The following is a 6000-nucleotide window of genomic DNA, read 5'->3' as shown; positions in this document are numbered from 1 at the left end:
CGCTCTTTTCAAGCTGGAGGGCATCCTTCTCATCCTGAAGAGAGTCGTTCTCCTTCTTCAGGACATCTCTTTCTTGTTCAGTTTTTTCAAGCCGAGCCAGTACCTCGGTATTCTTGCTGGCGAGAAGGTCGTTTTCTTTATTGGCCACCTCCAGGCTATCAGAAAACTTACGAGCCCTGGCGTTCCCCATCTCTACCTGCTTCTGCATAACCATCATTCCGAACAAAGTCTGCATAGATGTACATTAATAACGGTTAAGCCAATAGTCTGGTCGGGGGAAGGCAAGACCAAATAATATGAGAGAATTCATGAGTTGGAAAATAAAAGTCACCTCCATGGCAGATTGGGGAAAGCGGCTGAACACATCCTTCTGGGATAGGCCTTTCGCCGCCTCAAGGTCTTTCGGAGTTCACATGCTCCTATAGTACGCCATGGCGGTCTGGCCATCCTTCAGCATGGTCTCGTTCGGTTTCACGAACGTCCCATCCATTCGGGTGTACCGAGGGGCCCATGGTGGTAAAGTGGGAAGAGAAGGGGAGCCTGAAGCAGAAGCAGAGGCACCAGCTGCAATAGGCCCGGAGGGGGCAGGAGCTCTGACCGGGCGATGCAAGAGAGCACCCGGCCCGGAGACCCGGGTCCTTCTTATGAGAGGTTCCTCCTCAGGATTGACTCCACTATCAGGATGAGGCCTTTTGCCTCGTTCTTTGTCCCGAGCGCCCCCCGCGGCAGCAGGGGCTGTGGTAATTTGGGGAGACGCGCTCGGGTTGGCAGCAGGGGTGCTGACAACAGAGTCAATAGCCACCGTGCTTGGGATAGTGTCAGAGATGGTGGCTGAGGAAGAGGCTGATGCAGGAGAGGAGGTAGCCCCAGCAGCAGGAGTGGCTGGGGGAGTATTTTTCTTCCTGCCAAAAGAAGGAATCTGAAGCCTGCTCATGTTGTAGCCGAGGGATGAGAGCGCTAGGAGGTTGTCTGAAGTGAAGAGGTTTGAGCAAGAAGGAATATCGTTCAGAACGTATTTCTTCAAGTAATTACTCATATCCCTGCAAACACTGTAGCTCAAGTCATCACAAGGTATTCCTAAGGAGCGGCATAAGAAAGTACAAAAGCAGGGAACGCATGTTTCGCAGGGGCAATCATGTTTGTGAGATTTGAATTTCTTATATGAGGAAACAGAACAGACGCTAAAGGCGCTCGGGATTGGGTAACCCTCTGCAGCCGGCGAAGACCAAGCCCCACTAATGCCCACGATGTTATCCCTCCAACCCTTTTCAGATTTGATTGTGTCCGTACATATGGACATCTTCTCGAACGGGTAGAGGTGGTAGAAGGGCTCGTTAGTTCGGATCTTACTGACCTTATAACACAGAAGAAGATCTATGAGGTCAAGGTCCAGACTTCTGTCACGAATCAACAGAAGCATAACGGATATGATTCTAAAGAAATTGGGGTTTACCTGCAGGGGGGATATCCCCAGTCTATTGAAGACATAACTAAAGAAGGGGTGCAGAGGGAACCTAACGACATTCAGTTGAAGGTTCGTAAATAAAACTTCGCCGGGCAGGAGGCCGGCACCGGTCATAATATTAACATCCTTAGGGCAAACCCTAACTTCGATGTTGTCAGGAAGTCTAAGTCTCATACGAAGAACATCTAGATCTACAACCATGGTGGAAGTGTTTGAAGGATCTAAAAGGGGTAAAAAAAAGCCTGCCGAAAGTAAAAAGGAACAAAATTAACCTCTGAGGTAGAAAGCAACAAAGAGCACTGCAAGACCGCTGGAAGAACGACTCTTAAAGGATTTCACCGGAAAAAGCTTAGCGCTGTTCTAAAAAGAGAGAGATTTGACTGATGATGGAGACGGTAAAAAGGCATGGAGTGGTATTCTAGAGCCTTATAAAGGCGAGGGGGACCCGAGGGCCGAAGCGTCAGGAAGGTGAGAAATTCATCGAGCCCCTGAACATTGATTCTGGATCTGACCGTCCGTTCCCCCATGTGGGTTTCTCGAGCCGTCAACGTCATGATGAGACGCCTTCAATAATTACCCCCTTATTAAACAAGGGGTAATTATGGGGGCAGTTGAGGAGGCCCGATAGGACATGGGCCGGATATGACTTGCAAACGCGGCATTTAGTCCGTACAGGTGGGTCAGGCCCATAAAAAGGCACTACCATATGGGCCGAACGCGCATAGGCCCATCAAAGAGGACCGGGACTCATGGAGGAACGGGCCTAGATCCAGCAGTCCATCGACATTTGTAAATCTCTATAAATAGGAGGAGTAAGGTAAAGAAAAGGGGGATTTTTGGTTGAGATATAGGAATTCTAGAGAGAGAGTGGGGGAAGGAATTTCTTGTATCTTCAGTTATGGATCCAATTGTGTCATAATTTTTATAAAGTATGGTTGTATATATGTATTTAATTATTCTTCTCATACTTTTTCATTTCATCTTGGATGTTTATTACATCATGTGAATTACACTCTTATAGAATTTTCTTTTTAGTTGATTCACTAATTTTCTTGTTTTTCCCATAAGAGTATTGTTGAGAGAGAAATCTACGCGGTCCGATACGATACCGTTTTCCTACACAGAAGAAAATAGAAGATCGGTAAATCTTGACAGCACCGGTGTGGTGCCTGCCAAGAGCTCTCCGATGATCAAGTCAGTCACCGGAGGTCTAAAAGAAAGGCAGGGATGTAATAATCGTTTTTTAACGTACCTTTATTGACTGGTAGGATCTCATTCTTATAGTCACTCTCCCTCAGTTCATTTGCGGGATCAGAAGAGATCCACTTATGCGTGATCAGAGGAGATCCGTTTATTGCCAGATTTGTCGAGGATATGATCCACTTCCTCAAATTGTGCCAAGTTTATCCTTATACTGTTGAACCACGTCATCTTTCATTATCTTTGATAATGAAATATTATCATTCTTATCCAATGTAAATATCATCATTCGAAAGTCGAAGAGGTTTGGTTGCTGGTCAATACTTAGTTGCCTTTATCGTTAGGTCAAGGTAGGTTAGGTTTATTTTTCCCTATCAAGTATAAAATTTGGAATTGAATATACAGAATCTGAAAGCAAATACTGAACTGAGCAAATATTTCATGTATATCTCTCTTATAATTGGAAAGAATAAATAAGATATCAAGGAAGGGGACGAGTATTAACAAGAATGAGTAGACTTACATTTTACTGGGATAAAGGAAGGGGACGAGTATTAACAAGCACGAGAAGCAAATTTATATTTGCTGATTTGAGTAGGTAAGGTAGTTTCACATTGCACTCGTGTGATAAGTGTGGGCCATATGTGTAGCCCACATCGCCATTTTAATAATGGGATGAGATAAGTTCAATAGCTTGGAATGAATTGTGTGTCATTTACAGATACGTTGATTCAATTTGGAGACTGCACGTGTACGTGTGAGAAGTGTGGGCCGCATGTGTAGTACACATTGTCATTGCAATACTTTAATGATGAATTCAATTGCTTGCAACTTAATTACAACATTTACCTGTGATGACTTCAATTACTTGCACGCCATTGCAATACTGAGGTGTAATGACTTCATAATGTGTTGTAAATCATTTACAAAATGAATATTTGATTTGGAGATTTGTGAAGGTAACACAATGTCATGTATGTGTTTTGTGTAGTCCATATTGTCATTGCAAGTTGTGATGGAATTCAATTTTTGAATCATTCACCATTAGGTTAGTAAAGACATGTTTGTATAACATAAACGTTAAGTGCAACGTATTCTATTGAATCATGTTGCAGTAAATGTATGTTAAATTATAGTGAGCATTCAAAGAATGAATAACTATGCATTTTATGCTTCAAAAATTAATTATACTTCAAATATATTTTAAAATTATGTCTATCACACAACATGCATTTGAACGCCAGCAAATGTCAGGGTCTGTTTGATCATTTTGTGAACTGCTATTCATATTATTATTATTATTTTACTCGAGAGGCAGACTAATAGAGTGTTATATTAGTATTGCATTGCATTGCGTTCATTCTTTGAAATCGTTATATGTTTTAATATATTCATGTTATATCCATAGTGATGAAACTTAATTACTGCCTTAAGACAACTGAAATTGTTAATACTAATTTTCTTTCTCGTGGGTGTTAATCTATCATTCTACACGTAAAGTTCAATAAATTTTAATTGTTTCACACTTAAAAAGTGTTTTAAAATTTTATTAAATAGATAAAAATGTTACTTTAAATTAATTTATATCCGTCGGAAATAACACCCTTCTTTCAATTCTTACATGGATAAAATTTTCACGTGTTTTTCTTTTGAATTCCATGCTAATTGAGATGAGCATTTATGGTTAATTGAGTAGAATTTATTCACCATTCATTTTGACATTGTTAGTCATACTATAATTTCTTCATGTGGGTGAGAGGATTTTTTTTATTCTCACTCTTTATTGAAAAGAAAAAATTATTTTTTAGAACAAAAAAAATAGATAATTACATAAAATATATAGAAAAATTAACTACTTTTAAATTGTTTGAGTCCCCTAAGAATGATAATGTGTGAGTTTCTTACCAATGAAATATATATAGAGAGATAAAATCAAATATTTTAGTTTTAGCCTAAGATGTGTTTTCTTAATGTTTTTGCTTTCTATTGTTAAAATGATCAAAATGTTTGTGATAGAAATATCTCCATTAGCTAGATAAAATATCTTAAAATTACTCTACTATTGTCAATAATGTCATTCTTAAACAAAACAATTTAATGTCCATCTATGCCATTGTTCTTGTAGATGTGGTCATTACTTACAATTGTAACGTACCTTTCTTGGAACTAATTCACGGATTCTTCTCCAATCGTCGAATCAAGAAACTTAGTCATAACTTATTCACACACACACACACACATATATATATATAATTAATAATTGGTTTTACACTTTAGTGCGTCAATTTTGGTTGAACTTTTTTGTTTAGAAAAATTATTATTCTAAATGAATTCGAATTATTAACCTTTTTTTTTTGTTTTCATCTAAACCTTTTCCATTTCATGTTGTATGTTTATTGCATCATAAGAATTAAAATCTTATAGAATGGAAGACGGGCTAATTTTCGTGTTTCACCATAAGAGTTTTAATTCGGAATTGAATATTTAGAATCTGAAAACGATTACTGATCTCTTCCCCATCAAGCAAATATTTCGTGTGGAGTGTCTCTCTCTTATAATTTGAAAGATTAATTGAATAAATAAGACACCACATGTCAACAAAAAAACCTGATTTAAAATTTAACGTAAGATTTAAAATTTAAAATACAAGACCAAAAAGAACAAATATTTTTGATCGTCATTAGGCTGCAGCCAACAGAAGCAGTTGCAGCAGAATAGTTGTCGCCTGGTAGATTCGACCCAGCATATTCGTCCATTGGATTCACCTGATCAGTGTGTATGTGGGGAACTAATACTGGTTGTTGTGATTGTACTACATGTGTATAATCACATATTGTTTGCCGAACCAATTGTGTTGGTAGACTTCACTCCAAAACCTAGCTTGCCTGATTGAAGGTAGCTCGTTAATTAAGGATCAATTGAGCATTAGTTTGATCCACACCACCCAGAGAATGTGAGTCCAAAGTGTGCGTAGTGATGTTGGTCTGACTCGAACTCGATGGCATTATCACTTTTGAAAGATGTACAAATGATCTTGGGCGTTGGTTGCCTCTAGACATAAATCCGAGCAATCCTGATTGTGATCCGAATTTATGCCAACTGAATCGGATCACAATTAGGACTGCTCGAATTCATCTATCGAGGCAACCCACGCCCAAGATCACTTGTACATCCTTCAAAAGTGATCATGCCGTCAAGTTCGAGTCAGATCACCACCACTATGCACGCCCTTAGACTCACATTCCCTGGGTGGAGTGGAGCAAACTAATGTTATCCATAATTACAGAGCTAGCTCCATTCTAGTGAGTCGGGTTGTGCAATGGAGCCTACCAACA

Source organism: Cornus florida, unplaced genomic scaffold, assembly GCF_030987335.1.
Source record: "Cornus florida cultivar Cherokee Brave unplaced genomic scaffold, ASM3098733v1 CherokeeBrave_3.0.0_Hap2_Chr07, whole genome shotgun sequence".
Classification (NCBI taxonomy): domain Eukaryota; kingdom Viridiplantae; phylum Streptophyta; class Magnoliopsida; order Cornales; family Cornaceae; genus Cornus; species Cornus florida.
The sequence above is the reverse complement of the archived record's forward strand: the minus strand, read 5'-3'. Positions refer to the sequence as shown.